General features: G+C 31.8%; 1 pseudogene; it reads left to right on the top strand.

Moving 5' to 3' along the window:
• Positions 1 to 15,220: 15,220 nt before the first annotated feature.
• LOC107017471 lies at positions 15,221 to 16,241 on the top strand (annotated as a pseudogene).
• The last annotated feature ends 1,343 nt before the right edge of the window (positions 16,242 to 17,584 follow it).

The raw sequence follows: 17,584 nt of genomic DNA, 5'->3' as shown, positions 1-17,584 counted from the left end.
AATACTCTTAGACTTAGTAATTTGAGGATAGATGTTCTTGATGTGATGACTTCCAGATTTTGGGGATAATGAGTATTATACTTTAGAAGTTATTTAATTTATTTTTTTAATGAGTTTGGATCTTCCGCATTTTATTTACTATTAAAAATTTATATATTGGTAAACGTTGGGGTTTAGATTGTTGGTTCGCTCACCTAGTAAGATAAGTGTGGGTGCCACTCGCGGCTCGTTTTGGGTCATGACATAGTAACTCCTGCACACCCAATAAATACCCAATGCTAAGTAATCCAATACCAAACTAAGAAAAATTTAAGTGAATATCAAAGATAGTCGTATATTGATCATACTAGTATAAAATTACATTATGAGGCATTATGTGGAAGTTATGATAAAGGCATTTGTCACAAAAAATATTGATATAAACAACAATTCTAAGCTAGTTGGGGTCAATTCTCTTAAATTTTATGATCAGGGCGAGAAGGAATGGAGGTATAGATGACATGGATACATCCATTACTTGGCTTAATAATTGGATTATGAAGACATACAGAAATTCAGATATTAGTGGTGCATCAAATTTCACTTAATACCTACCTAGAGTAGTTGGTTCATGGAACATAATAAAAAGACATTACAATATATTTTTCACTAGAGGAAATTTCCTTTTACATCAGAAATATAATTTTTTTATAATACAATCAAAACATTACCTGGTCGTCAAGGAAGTGAGTTGAGAACCATAAAGTATCAAGTACAATTTCCAGTGGTGACAGAAAAATCATGGTGATTTAATTTGTGTATGCCTTGAAGGATAGACTTGCCTAATACCACAATCAAGCAAGCAAGAATTATGGTTAGAAATAGAAAGGCAGAGGGAAAGTTACCAATTGATGTAATCCTAGATGCAAAAACAATAAAGCGAACTACAAACAATCAAACAAAATATACTATCAAGAAATAGAAAGAAAGACAGAGAGATTCAGAAGAAGAAAAAAGGATGATCTAGCAACTATAAGATATTTGATCGCTAGAATAAACACTAAGGGTAAAAAGAAATTGAACTCATACAAGTGAAGACTTATCAAGAAGGTTCAATTGAACAGATTTGAGGGTTTCCCCAAACTCACAAAGAAGTATAAACATCAAATTTTCATTCAAAAATCAACCCCTAAAATAAACCCTACTTTCTACTATTTATAATAGTAGATAAACTAACCCAAGCTAGTTACAATAACACCCTTGATCTAAAACAAAGAAAAGTCTTATCTATTACTTATTTGAAATATAGTAATGTCTTGTTTAAATTTCCATTTTAATCTCAAATAACTAAATATATATTAGTAATGTGTAATGAGTACATGTGTGATTTGGAATAGAGTAAAATCTTCTAGGTAAGAAATTGAATATTTTCCTTTGATTCTCTTATAGCCGATTTTTAAACTCGAAAAAAAATTTCAAAATTCTAGATAAGTTTTTCAGTGAAAAAAGATCTTTCACCCTGAGAAACAACAAAGAGTTAGAACGGTGATGAAAAAGAGAAGGAAAAGATAGGAGTTACATTACCTTGGTTGATTGACTCTTCTTGTTTGAGAAGAAGAGAGACAAGTACGTTGGATTAGAGAGCTGGAATAGCCCACAAGAGAAAAATGAGTTGAGTAACACTCAGCCCTGAACAAGGAGCCAACACAGTGAGAAGAAAGAAAATGAGCTCAAGTGTAAGCTGCAATTAGCATTTATAGGTAGGGTTAATGAAAGTGGGTTTTACCCTAATCATAATAGAAATAAATTATATTGATTGTTTTATTTTGGGCTTGGCCTAAATTTTATTTTCATTTTTGGTTAATTAATAAAATGGCCTATACGACCAAAGAAAATCTTTTTTTAAAAAAAGTTTTTAAGGGTAATATAGCAAATATCTGAAGATGGTAAAGAAATGTCAACCTTGTTATGTTATCAAAATGGCTAAAATATATATGGAATTGTCATGATTTTCGTGAGTTCCTCATTTGGTAAATACCTTCATCCCCCTTTCACAACTACAAACATTCAGATTTTGCGAGAATATAATTAATCGAATTTCTATCTGCTGTAGATAATGATAGTATGGGAAATGTACTGAACACCAACGATGAAGTAATCCTGAAGAGTTTTTTAGCTCCTCCAAAAATTTGAGAACAATATGAATTGAATTTGTTGATTGTCTCAATGAACTTCATGCACAATGGCCAAGGATTATTTACTCCATAGAGGAATTTGGTAAACATTGAAACCCGTCTCATGTTCAATTACTTATGCCACAGGCTTCAAGGTAGAAATCCTTCCCTTTAATTTGAATCTCCATGCATGAAGAATGGGCGAACAAGCTAAAGTACATGAGGATGATATATCAATGTCAGGTCTCCTACTTATCGATTATACTTTTCACCTATTTTGTAGCTACGAAAATAAATTATGTGCATCAAATAAGGAAGGCACAATATTATCATCTCGAGAAAAATGGTCCACATATTCTTTCCTCATTAGCTAAAGGGAATATGGTGAATTCTTGCCTTACCTACACTTTCATCTTCAATATTGACGTATCTTACTTTCTATAGGAAAGACTATTTAAGTAAGAAAATTCTATGCAAGTGAAGAGGACTGAATATGAAATGGAGATGAAGTAAATTTCAAATAATTTACTATTTTGTATGGTCAAAGTGAATTTCAATTGATTGAGGATTAAGAATGAGAATTCCTAGAGTAGCACTGTTAATATAGTAATGATGGTTAAGAGTTCTTTTATGTTATAATCGATATACAGAAGTCTTCACTCAAAAGTTCAAGAAAGAGCATTTAAGAAAATAAATTTAAGAAAATTTTAATGGATAAACAACATTCCAGATTATTATTATAGACTTCTTCACAACTTTCCTTTCCCAAAGCTACCATTTCTACAAGTTAATCACTCATTATCCCATATTTGGTTAATTCATCACAAAGTTGCTTAGCTAAAATGCTAAACTTCAACGTGTTCAACCCTTACAAAAAGAGATATTTCAACTCGTAGAACCAAGTTATTTATGATTAGTAAATAAAAGATATTTCATTGAAATGGCTGGAAAAGTTCTACACACACATTAATATATCATTGAGTTTTCAAGAGCATAGTTTTAGTTTCATAGCAAAAGAATGTTTTTATTTTTCTAAAACTACAAAAGGATAACTGGACGGAGCTCAACAATACTAGTAGGGAGTGTATCAATTCCACTTTCTTTTGAAATATGCCAAATGTATAGAGACACAAATCAATCAATATGATATTTTCGTTGTTGCAGAAAATATTGTGGCAAACTGGCGATACATCCATATTTTTGTGGACAAAATTTTGACGATCACCTTAACTTTTTGTAAGGCAATTTGTCAAGATTTATGATAAACTTTTTAAACATCACCATCACTTATGCTAATTAAGTCTTGCTCAATATCATATTTTAGTAGTAAAAACATATTAATGTGCAATTGAGTCTAAGAACAGGATGTACACAAATCTTACCCCTTTGCTGAATAAAAAGATTTTTTTCTAATTGATCCACAATTCAAAAGATGGGTTTATCCAAACCCCTTTTGATGTCGGTTTTTCTAATAGTTAACATTTACTATAATCCTACAACTTAATTTGAGGAGTGTAAGACAAAGATGTACACATATTTTATTCCTATCTTTGTGTGATAATAATATTTTTTCTAATAGACCCACAATTCAGAAGAAAATTTCCAAACATGGTTGTAAGAAAAAAATACGACAAAAAAATAGCAATATAAAAAACAAATTTTGGTTTACAGGTAGATATTCTTCAAGTGATTAGATAACATAGTCTTTGTTAAATATAAAATAAAAAATTGTAGGATGATATACATTTATACGGGAAAGTCAACTAGTTTTTGATAATGAAATTTTTGAAATTACAATTTAAAATTAATTATCTTCATGTAGAGACAGGGATATATATTTTTCATTCTTTAAGGATATTTAAGCTCATGAAAAGAACTCTTTTCAAATATCTAGCAATAATCTTCTTAATTTGTCCCCTCCAGACACCATACCTGAATTTCAAAGTACAACTAAATAAATACTTAACAAGAGTTGAATCCAGAACTCTATAATAAGAATTTTCTTTTTAACTCACTTTTATGCACTCTATATTTTATAATACCAAAAAAAAGTAAGATCATCACTATTTGTAGTAGAAAAATTCTTCCTTGCAATGAATAGGAAGATTATGAGGTAGTAAATTGGGTAGATAAATGGCCTAGAGGTTAATTACATGAGTTTGAAGACATATAAAGATAGAATAATTATTGAAATAATGGAGTTTCAATGGGAAGTTATGGCCAATATGGTTGACCGCGTTCAGTCACTAAACAAACGACAATTACTCCCAACGTTCTCCTAACAAAGTAAGACCGTCCTTATTTACTTGCAATGAATAGGAAGAATACGGGATAGTTAATTGGGTAGATAAATGGCTTAAATTCTACATGAATTACAAAATATAGAGTATACAATAATGAAGTTTCAATGAGAAGTTATCGTCATGGTTGACCACATTCATTTTTTAAACAAAAAATAATTATTCTCAACGTTCTGCTAACAAAGTAAGACCATCACTATTTATAAGGGTGAAATTCTTCCGTCCAATGATGAAAAGGAAGATTACAGGGGCAATAAATGTTAGGTTTTAGCAAAGTGCAAATAGGAAATGAGAAGAGAAAAATGAAATGAGGAGGAACCAATTTTGGAGGGAAAATGAAAAGTTATTTGCAAAGTCTAAATAAATAGTCATTTATCCCGTATCGGTAGAAGAAAGGAAATTGTTGTCCTTAGATTAGGAAACACTTCCTTTACTTGTTAAAGGTTTGAGAAGAAGGTGCCCCCTCGCGTCGTCGGTGCTCGATCGACCTCCGCTTCGGCTCTAAATATGGATTTGAATTTGACAAATCATGTGACCTTAATTAATTTCTTTTCTCTTATAAAGTAATTCAGAATGAGTTAAATAACAGAATTAATTTTGACGCAACAAATTTTTTTTTTAATTCGCGTGCAACGATCATAACGGTCTGATTTCCTAAAAAGTCGTTAATTTTCTCAAAAGACACATCTTTCCTAAAAGTTGTTATTTTTTTCAAAAGACAACATTCTAGGAAAAATTGGTTTGAACATAGTTGTCATAACAAACACGTTTCTTGCTGAACATGGCTATAAAAGGAAGTCATTTTTCATTTTTTTAAAAATAGGAAATTTTTCTTCTTTGCATATATTTTTTTTCATAAACAAAGTGTCGATCAACTGAGTCAGTGTGGCTTGTTATTGTTCTTACGTTCACTGAAGTTATAGAAGTTTGAGGTACCACCACTTCTTCAACAGGATAAATCTGTTTAATCTTGGGAGAAATTATCTGTAACCTCAGGTACAGTGGGGGGATTAAATTTTCTTAAATAGACACAGTAGATTCAATGAAGTCAGATTATAAGTACATTCTGTCAATTTCATCTTCATTCTGTTTGTGCTATTTTGACTAACCTTAATACATGTGATAACAGTAAATTGGGTATCTTAATGTCCTAGATATTACATAAATTACATATCATATAAAGATAAAACAATGAGTGAAATAATGAAGTTTTAGTGAGAAGCTATGGTCTTGACTGATCATTTCAGTCACTAAACTAAAGACAATTACTTTCAACGTTTTACTAGAAAGAGTGGGCAATAGAGAATATTATGGTAGGAGACAATTAACTAATAACTATTATTAAAATGATCAATTGTACTAAGAAAATTGAATATAAGTTTTTCCTAGAAAAAAAGGAGGTTGATGCAGATCATGTATCAAACAATTGTTCACATTATCAACTGAATTACGTTAATTCAATTATGTGACCTTTCTTTGTTCAAAATTAAACATAAAATCTTGATATTAAAAAAGGCACATGACAAGGGTTAGGATATTAATTATAGTCTCTAATCTACAATGATAATAAATTACGATATTACCTTTTTGTTGTCAACTTTTAATTAATATATATANCACCCTCATATTGCTATTAATGAAAATTATAAACACTCTATAGAAATGAAGAATAAATTATGCATTTGAAGAGAGATTATAAATAATCTTATAGACTCATTGAGAAATAAGGATCATTACATACAAAGCATTGGACAATGAAAGTAGAAACAACTAATGAAGAATTATTTGGAGCCTATTATCAAATCTAACAATGAATTACTGATATTTAAAATAAAAACATGAATTAGCTAGGAAATTCTTTATTAAAAAGTATATAGCTAATAGTATTATTTGACAAATTTTTATGCTCACAAATTGTCATTCATATATAGATATTTCAAGAGGAGGAGTTTCAAATAGAAGAGTAAATTTTTCTTTTTCATTTTAAGAAATGGATTGTCAAGATTAATGGCATTAAAGGCCATTATTTCACTTTTATAGAAACTTCTTTTTTGTTTACTAGAATGGATATGTTATCTCCTTTAAAACGTATTGTTGTTATTTCTTTGTTTTAGACTTAATTAACATAGTTAGAATTAAATCAACTATAGTATTAACCCAACAATCCCCCACCAATGCAAAAATAAAGAGTAAGAACTGACTTTTGGAGAAAAGGAAGGAACATGTACTCAGTGTCAATATCATTCGATTTGAATTCACACATAGTGAAAATGGGACAACAACTCAATATCCACAAAGTGAAGTACTCTTGAACTGAATGGATATAAATTGAGACCTCAATAACACATACTTTATCCTTAAATTTTAAGCAACCTCCGCGATACAGACAAAGTGCTTTTATGGTCATCCACATACACCTTAGGTCTTATGAGTGCTCTAGAAAGACGATCCAAGTCTTTCATAAAAGGAGACCATACCTTCACAGTCACGTAGGTGACTCCATCAAGTCTATCTCAAATAGATCACCTTTCGCCTATAGAATCATTAAGAGAAAAATAAGATCAACCTTACAAAACACTGCCTCTTGCATTAGGGATAGAAATGTGGTGTATATTGAGGCCTAACTGGTCCACCACATTAACTCAATCAATGGTCTTTAGCCCCATTCCCCTTGACGTTTGAAGGATTATTTTAGTTTCATGCCCTTGGTCATAGGATCGTCCAAATTTCTTTCAGACCCTACATATTCCAAGGAAATAACACCCAGTTTCAACAAATGTTTAAATGCACCATGTCTGATGTGAATATGCCTCTTTGTTCCATTGTACACACTATTTTTTGTAATTCCAATTACTGCTTGTGAGTCACAGTGAAGAGAAACTGGTGAAGATTGTCTTCCCCACAAAGGCGTATCTGCCAAAAGATTTCTCAGTCATTCAGCTGCTTGCCCTGCCAACTCGAGAGCAATGAATTCTAATTCCATGGTAGAATGTGCTATACAAGTCTGTTTAGAAGACTTCAACGAAATAGCGCCTGCATCCAAAGTAAATATGTAGCCACTGGTGGAGCTAAGTTCATCATTGTCAGTTACCCAGTTTGCATCACAAAAAACTTATAAAATAGCAGAAAATTTGTTAAAGTGCAAACACAAATTCATAGCACCTATCAAATACCTTAGCAACTGATGAAGAGCATTACAATGTTCACTACTAGAATTATGAGTATATCTAGTCAATCTACTAACAATATAAGCTATATCAGGCCCCATATAGTTCATGAGAAACATTACACCCCCAATTATTTTAGCATATTTAGTTTGAGAAACACTAGATTCATTATTATTCTTCAAGTGTATGATATGTTCATAAGGAGTTCTCATTGGAACTACATCAAAACAATCAAACTTGTTCAACATCTTTTCATTGTTATGAGACTTACATAATGAGAAACCATTGAGAGTTCTATTGATTTTAACTCCAAAAATTACATTGCTTCACCAAGGTTTTTCATTTTAAATTAAGAAGACAAAAAATTCTTAGTCTCAATTATAACATTCACATTTGGACAGAAGATTAACATGTCATCTACATATAAACATATAGTGACACAATCTGAACTTATCATCTTAGAATAAACACATGTATCTGATGAATTTACAACAAAGTCATTGTCCACTAATGTGATATTAAATTTTTCATACCATTGCTTAAGTGCTTATTTTAGTCCATAAACGGACTTTCTCAGGTTGCATACTTTATCCTCTTGTCCTAGAACCACAAAACCCTAAGGTTGAGTCATATAGATCTATTCCTTTTAATCACCATATAGAAATGTTGTTTTCACATCCATTTGATGTACCACTAAGTCGTGAATAGCGACCAAAGCAATAAGAGTTATAATGGTCGCTATTTTAGTCACAGGAGAATAAGTATCAAAGTAATCCCATATCTTTTTATACAAAATTACTTCTTTTTTTTTCAAAATTCCTTTCCTTACAGTAAGTGGCGGAATGCCCAGTTCCGTTTGTTCCCGGCTATTGCATCTTCCCTGCCACAAAAACAGCTTTCTTTTGGTTAAAACCCCTAATCACAAGTCTAGCCTCATATTTATCAATTGTACAATCATGTCACAATTTCTTCTTAAATATCCACTTGCTACTTATGGTCTTACAACCTTTAGGTAAATCATACAAGCCACAACTGTGATTAGAAACTATGGAGTCTAATTCTCTTTTAATAGCCTCTTTCCGAAATATAACATCTATTGATATCATTACTTCATCATAATACTTACAGTCTTCTTCTATTAAATAAAAAGAGACTAATTCGTCATTTCAAATATTAATATCAAAATTTTCAGTTAAGAAAGTAGTGATAAAATCAGGATCAAAACTTGTCTCAATTCTACGATTCTTACTCTTTCTAAGTTCATTTTTATGCTCATTAGAAATAACTCTAGAAGAAGGTACAACATGCGAATTAATAGACATAGACATAGAATCATTATTTTGCGCATCAATCGGCATATTGTTTTCAAAAGATAAATATACTCAAAAAATTCCGCATCTCTAGATTCAAGAATAGAATGATCATTTAGAGAGATAAATCTATATGCAACACTATTTTGAGCATAACCAATAAGGATAGTTTAAGAAGTCTTAGAACCAACATTTACTCGTTCAAAATCAGGTAGACCAACGTTATCCAAACACCCACACACTTTCAGAAATTTCAAGTTAGGAGCAAACCCTTTCTACAACTCATATGTTGTCTTGTCTTACTTCTTATGCGGGACTCTATTAAGAATATAACATGCAGACAACACTGCTTCTCCCCACATATTGTTAGATAGACCTGAGCATAAAAGCATATAGTTCATCATTTCTTTAAGGGTTCTATTTTTCTGTTCGGCTAAACCAACTTGTTGGGGAGTATATAGAGCACTAACTTCATGTATAATACCATTTATCTCAAAAAAATCTTCTAGAGTTTTAGTACTAAAGTCACCACCCCTATCAAATCTAAACGTCTTGATTTTCCACTTATGCTTTAAATTTCAAAACATGCTTTCAGCTTTATCTTTGGACTTAAGAAGATATACCTTAGTGTATCTACAAAAGTCATCAACAAAAGTAATGTAATACTTTTTCCACCTTTGCTAACAGTGTTCTTGAAATCTGCTAAACCTGAATGTATTAGTTCAAGTAATTCATTCTTTCTACTTATAAAAGATTTGAAAGGTTTCTGGGCATTCTTTGCTTCTACGCACACATGACATTTAGAAAAATTATCAGTTTTTATCATAGGAATTAATTCCATTTTTCTGAGCATTTGAATAGAAGCAATATTAACATGACCTAGTCTACAATGCCACAAATTAATAGACTCAACAATAGAAGCAGAATTTGAAATGCTTGCATTATTGACAATCTCTTGAACAATGTTTAATACAAATAATCCTCCACTAAGATATCCCTTCCCAACAAAGTCTCCTCCGCGAGATATAATTATTTTATTAGCTTCAAACACAAGTTTAAGGCCTACTTTGTTGAGAAGTGCTCACGAAACTATGTTTCTACGGAGGGAGGGAACACACAAAACATTGTTCAAGGATAATGTCTTTCCAGAAGTTAATTCATGGAAAACTTTTGCTTTACCATTACTACAACAGCAGTGGAGTTACCCATATATACACAATATCTATCAGTAGACTACTCAAAGTTATGTAATAACTCTTTATTGGCACAGACATGCCTTGAAGCGCCTGTGTCTAGCACCCAGTCAATATTATTGGCCACCAAATTTTCCTCAACGACTACAACAATAATCACTTCATTACTTTCAGAATAATTGGCTTGGACATAATTTGTCCTTCCTTCTTTGAGTCTTGTCCTTTTCTTTGATAGCACCTGACACCTCTGTGACCAACTTTTCCACATAAAAAACAAGAGCCCTTAAATATTTGAATTGACTCTCCAACTTCTTGAATTGATTTTTCTTCTTCATAAGGTCCTTTTTAGAGACTTTCTTCTGTTTGCCTTTTAACCTGTCTTTCACAGCAGTACCAGAAAATTTAACAAGATTAGCTTTAGACGAATTAAGAGAAAGTTCTTCCATCCTATGTTTGAGACGGTTCGCCTCTTCGGTCCTCATATGATTTATAGGTTCTTGAAGGGTTAAATTATTTTTCTTACGTTTTAACTGATTTTTATAATTACCCCAAGATGGTGGAAATTTTTTAAGAAGAACATTAGCCTGAAATATCTCACATATCTTCATGTCCTCATTGAGAACATCACCAGTAAAGTTCTCATATTCGTGAACTTGTTCCATTATTAGCTTATTATCAACCATTTGGAATTTAATCCACTCAAAGGCAACATATTTTTTCTTTCCTACATCATCAGCACCATATTTCTTTTTCAAACTATCCCATATTTTTTTGGCATATTTATAGTTTAAAAATTAATAATACAAAGGATTAGACATATGATTTAGCAAATGTCCTCTAAAAATTTTGTTATCCTTTTCAAACTTCTTTTTAACTACATCGTCAACAGTTATAACATACCTAGAATCAGTATTAGTGTTAGAAATATTCATAGAAGGTTCTTTAAATAAACCATAATCAACTTCTAAATGTTCAAAGAATATTAAAAGTTTTTGTTACCATCGTTTAAAATTCATTCCATCCAAAGGCTCATATTTTGAAAAATAATTAAAAGTTTTGTTCAAAGAAATAACCATTTATCAATATTATATGTTAGGAAAACCGCTTTCAAATTGTTAGGAACAATACTACAATATTGGTATTAGATTGAAATTATAAAGTAGTAAAGAACTTATCACAAACACTATGTCGTTGCAAGACACTGCTTTGAAAGCGATTTCGGCTTGGCTCCAATGCAAATCGTTATAGCCGGTCGCTGTCAAAGTTCCAGAATTGCTCTCAAACACGTGCACTCGTGGCAAAGAGTTTGGAGGTTTACCAAAACAAAATTTCCAAAAATATCCAAAGAATATGATGGAAGGTGGGAAATTTTTTTTTCTCTTTTTCTTTGTGGTTGATGTTGTATTTTTTATGTTTACAAATTTTCATTATTATATAGATATTTCAACAGGAGGAGTTTCAAATAGAAGAGTTAATTTTTCTTTTTCATTTTAAGAAATAGATTGTCAAGATCAATGGCATTAAAGACCATTACTTCGCTTTTACAGAAACCTCTTGTTTGTTTATTGGAACAGATACGTATTCTGTTTTAGAACGTATTGTTGTTATATCTTTGCATTAGACTTAATAACATAGTTAGAATAAACTCAACTATAGTATTAACTCAACAAATACAACTTCGAATATATTTTGTATCTCGTAGATAATTTTGATTCTGTAAAAACCATCATAAATGTGGATCAAACAAAACATTAGTGAAAACTCATATTCTTCAAACATCATAAGTAAAAAATATTTACAAAGAAATAAAGAGAGATTTATGAAAAAGATGAAGTATCCTTTAGTTTGTCCAATAATCTCTATAAGTCTTTGTAAGTTTATATGTCACAACTTTATGAACGCACTCTCATCATCTTCTTCATCAGTAAAATTTGACTGATCTAGACACTTACAATGCCCTTTTAAATTTTCATACTTAAACCTAACATTCTACTTACGAAAATATGAGAATACATCGACGTCGATTGGTAATGGAATGTGAGAATTTTGCAGCCATCATTTCTGATTTTCTAATCCGTGACGTCGTGCTGAACAAGCAAACACCATATCTTCTTCAACTATCTCCATTTTTAAAGAAAAGTTTTGAGTGTTATTTTAGAGGATCTAAATCACTTGGTAAATTATGATCCATATTTTTTCTTGTTCAAATAGACATACCTTGCATTAATGAGTAGTTTTTAGATTCATAAACAAAATTAATTTAATCAAATATGAATTGAATAAATCAAGACCATTTAAGTCGAATGAGGTAAAAAGAAATATGCGTTTTCTTGTTCATTGTTATTTTCTCATAAAAGTCATGGTATATAAATTATATTCACTTTGTTTAAATAACATTTCTTTTTATAATATTAGTGTTTTGCTATGAAGTTGTTCATTTTTTCCATGTTGAATTTGAATATTTCACTCAGTTTTAAAGAAAGAACTTTCCAAACTTTATTTTGTAAAAACAGAAATGAATCAACAAGGTTACATTGTAGGACTAGGAACCACCATGTTCTAACAAAAATCCAAATACATTTAATTGTCACCGTAACGTGAAAACCTTTAATAGGAACCCTGATAAGTCTTGACCCAAGTTGTAGAAACTTTGTCCAATATTACATCCCTCAGACACTTACATAACTGCATGAACATATATACTGAACCGAGAATGAATACCCCTCCTTAAGAATACCCCTCCAGATGACGTACTACTAAAATAACAACAAGGGCAAGACTTTTTGTCTGCCAAATCCCTAAATTCCATGCAGCGCATAAGCTCCATGACCACCTCTGACTGCTTTTTGAAAAGAAGCTTTAGAAAAGGTTATTTGATAAGCTGCTTCAACGGATATAATAAGTCAAACTTCTCATGAATTGAAAAATTCATAGTCTCATCTGGTAAAATCACCAAAGCATGGTGAGACAAGGCATGAAATATTTCCAAATTTATCTGAAATACTATCTTAAGTCAAGTTCTTAAACTGAAGTTACAGGGAATGAACATGTTGTTCTAGTATCGACATCGGACCGCCACCACTTCCTAGATAGGCCCCACATGTGAAAAGTAGTGTAATCCACTCTCTCGGACTCCACCAACTCAATATTTTGTAACATCATCTCATGACAACTCACAAGAAACAATTTAAAGTTAAACTTCAGTAAATCTTGTGTGTGTATATCTATATATTTGGCGAAAAATAATTCATAGAAGGTATAAGATGACCCTAAAGACACTTGATATATCTTTGCTCTCTCTTGTTAATTAATTTCGTCAAACGATCTATTTGACTATTCAGTGATAGATTTGATCAATGAACATTAAGTTCTTTCAACAATGTCGAATGGATTATGACCAATTCTTCAACTCGGATAAAACTAATAAAACCCCAAATAAATTATAAATATTAGTTAGGGTTCTAGGAGACAATTTCTTTGATACAAATTTTATGTATTGAAAATAAACTCCAACTAAGAAATAAATATGAAGAAAGAAGAATATGTTACTAATTAACAGTTTGAGTACAATTTGTGCATTTCTTGATTCTTCTGTAGGATAATTTGCACCTAAAATTGATTTTATTTGATCTTATGTAAAGGGGATTTGTGGACTTTCCTGAAGTATTTGTGGTCACAAAGAGTCCGCCCACATCTTTATCTATTTGTAAATGTTCCATGAATTTATGAAATTTTCGAGATCCCTCTCTAAGGGATATAGTACCCTTTATATAGTGTGAGTTAGGATTAGTCTTCAAGAATTAGGATTAGTATTCAATAATTCTAAATGAAGTTGGACTCATCTTGTAGAGTCCCACACAATTTTGATGCCTACATATGTCGAGTGTCTAACTCATGAAGAAACTGATTTCTTTTTCAAATAACCTTTCTGTGCACATAGTTCACTTAACTCTCTTATTGGTTGGAGTTTGATGTTTGAGGTGTAATCAACGGTTTAAAGAGAGGTTTTAAGGGATCGCACCAACAGAGGACCCAAAAACATCTCCAAGCACGTTTCATATTCCCATCCGAATGTAGACACATGATCCCATTTCTCAAAAATCATCAATAGTACAACATATCTGTCTTTGTAGATTTCGCGAGGCATGAAGAAGGTGCTTGTGCATGCGAGCCTTAAGTGCAGATTGAGCATATTATTCATTGTTTACAGAAGCTTACCTCAAATCATTAATTAGTTATGGATTCAGTTCGAATATCATGGAACTTGTAAGTAGCAAGGTTTCAAAGTATCAGAGATTAACTAGCTTCTAAGAATCAACAAAATCAATGTGCAACCCAATCAAATTCATAAATGGTAAAGTCACTACTTCCCCACACGAGATGAGGTAGGAACCTATTACTTCCTCAACCACATTAACTACTTCTTACTATTTCTAATTGTTTGACTTAGCCTACTATACCTTTTTATTGAAGGCAAAGGGAACTCTTAGTAGAAGAACTTGAGAATTATCATCAGGAATGATTCACATTAGAAGATCAAATGGTTCATTATGCATAAATTTCATAATTTACGAGCGTATCCAAAGTTGCAGAGTGTAACCTTGGAAATGATTTTATTTTCTTAATTCTGAGTAAACCCCTCGTGCTGACTTTCATAATTCTTAAATAGTTGTATACTAACATCACATTTGATAAAAGAGTCTCCATGTTTCCCAAGTAATACCGAATGAAACTTCTAGAGGCATTTCATTGTTGTCATTCCTTCCAAAATCTTACCAGTTGGGATACAATGTTTTAGTTTGCAATGATCCGAAATTATTATTTTCAATTTTATTCAGTATGAATGCTTCCCCAATAGAGTGTAAAGGTTCTAGCACGGCAGATAGTTAATGGTAAAATATTATTGACCTCGAGAACCTTATGAATTCTATGGTATATAAATATAGCAGTGAATTTGGTCGGCGGAGTTTGGGGATTCACTACCATATGTGTATACCTAGAATTCATAAGATTCTTTAGGTGAAAGATAACTATCTACCGTGCTAGAACCTTTAGAACTTATAGGGAAAGCATCCATGCTGAATAAACTTTAAAAGAATGCTTTTGAATCACCACAAAGTAGAACTTTGTATCCCAACCCCTAACATTTTTAAAGTAATGACAACAAAGAAATGTCTCCAGAATTTTTATTTGGAGTCACTTGAAAAGCTTGGCGACTCTTTTCTCATATATGCTATTAGTATACAATCGTTTAAGACGTATGAAAATTATCATTAGGGTCTTCTCAACATTAAAAAAATAAAATCATTTCCAATGTTGCATCGTTCAAGCTTTGATGTGCTCATAAAATTCTGAGATTTATCCATCATGAACCATTATATATTAAAGTGTGGACAATTCCAAGTGATAATCCTCAAGTTTACAACTTGAGAAAAATTTCGTGATGCCTTCAGTAGAAATGTGTTGTAGGGTAAAGTATAGAAGATTAGAAACAAGAGAGTAGTTGATGTGGTTGAGGCACTAACAGTTGCCTACCTGAGTTCGGACGGGCAACGTAGCAGCTTTATCAAATATGAAATGGATCGGGATGGAAATTGATATTATTGATGCACCAATCTTAAGGGTCTTCATCGTGAATGCTAAGAAGATAGTCAATGTACGGTACTTAGAAATCACTGCAACACTACAAGTTTCACGACCCTTCGAATCTTGTTCAAACGCTAACTCACGGATCATACGTACTACATGAGATTCCACAATGCTATTAGCAGTTGAAATTTCTTGGAGATGTAATGCTAGATGATGTTGTTACAACATATCTCTATTTCAAATATTCGAGGATTATTAAAAGACTAATTACTTATTTGTGGTTTACTTTTGTAAATAATGAATGATATACTCAATCTGCAATTAAGGCTAGACTGCATGAGCACATTCTTCATGCCTCGCTAGATCTGCAATGGAAGATATGTTATACAGTGAGAATTTTGAGAAATTGGATATTGTGTCTATGTTTGGATGGGAGAGTGAAACTACTTTCCCAAATGTGGTTGGGGATGTTGTTAGGTCCTTTATTGGTGCGATCTTTGTTGATTCTAGCTTTGCAAAAGACACTTAATATATTTTTTAACATAACGCCTCTTCTTGTGTGTGCATCTCCAAGTTTTGGGGATATAAATACTACTTAGAAGGTAAGAGATGACCCCAAAGGCACTTGATCTATCTTTATTCTCGTCTTATTAATTAATTTCTACAAAAGATCTATCAGACTACGGAATGAATGATTTGATAAACAAATATTAATTTTTTTTCTTAAATTTATGACGAATTTTACAAATTAATCAACTCTTATCGAACTAATCAAACCCCAAAGGAATTATAAATATTTTTTAGGTTCAAGGAGACAAAATTTGTTTGTACTAAATCTTGTTTATGGAAAATAAACTCCGACCACAAAATATATATGGTGAAACAAGAATATTTTATTAATTAATAGTTTGGGTACAATTATATCCCTCTCTTGATTCTTCTAACAGATAATTCGCACCTTAAATGAGTTTTATTTTATATCCATGTAAATAGGTTTCTATGGATCTTTTTTTTAAAGTATTTGGTTATCAAGAAGAGTCCACCCACAACTTGATATTTTTGTAAATTTTTCATGATTTTATGAAATTTTCAAGATCCCTCTCTAAGGGATATATTACACTTTATAAAGTGTAAGCTGGGAGTAGTTTTCAAGAAGGGCTAATTGAAATTTGACTCATCTAGTAGAGTCCCACACAAATTTGATGTCTACGAATGTCGAGTTTTTGGATCTAGAATCAACAAAGATCGCACAAACAACAAACCCAATATTATCTTCAAACACATTTTGGAAGTAGTTTGTTGGGTATGTATCTAGAAGATGGGAAATAGAGGGAAAGAGAGGAATTTGAAAAGTTTAGAACTTGAACAGTTGGGAACTTGAAAAGTCCTCTTATGATTTAATGAAAAGGCATTTGTCCCTCATCGGTGGTGGAAAGAAAAATATTAAAGTCTAAAGGCAAAGGCAAAAGTCAAGCAAACATCAATTGTGGATAGGTTAACTAAGTCTGCTCACTTCATTCCGGTCAAGGTGACTTACAATGCAGAAAAGTTAGACAAACTCTATATCTCAGAAATTGTTCGGTTGCATGGAGTTCCACTCTCCATCATATCAGATAGAGGTACGCAGTTTACTTCTAAGTTTTGGAGAACATTGCATGCTGAATTAGGTACTAGGTTGGACCTTAGTACTGCATTTCACCCTCAGACCGATGGATAGTCTGAGCGAACGATTCAAGTGTTGGAGGATATGCTTCGTGCATGTGTGATAGAATTTGGTGGCCATTGGGATAGCTTCTTACCCTTAGCGGAGTTTTCATACAATAATAGCTATCACTCAAGTATTGACATGGCCCCATTTGAAGCATTGTATGG

The sequence above is a fragment of the Solanum pennellii genome, chromosome 1 (genome assembly GCF_001406875.1).
Source record: "Solanum pennellii chromosome 1, SPENNV200".
NCBI lineage: Eukaryota > Viridiplantae > Streptophyta > Magnoliopsida > Solanales > Solanaceae > Solanum > Solanum pennellii.
The sequence above is the reverse complement of the archived record's forward strand: the minus strand, read 5'-3'. Positions and strand labels throughout refer to the sequence as shown.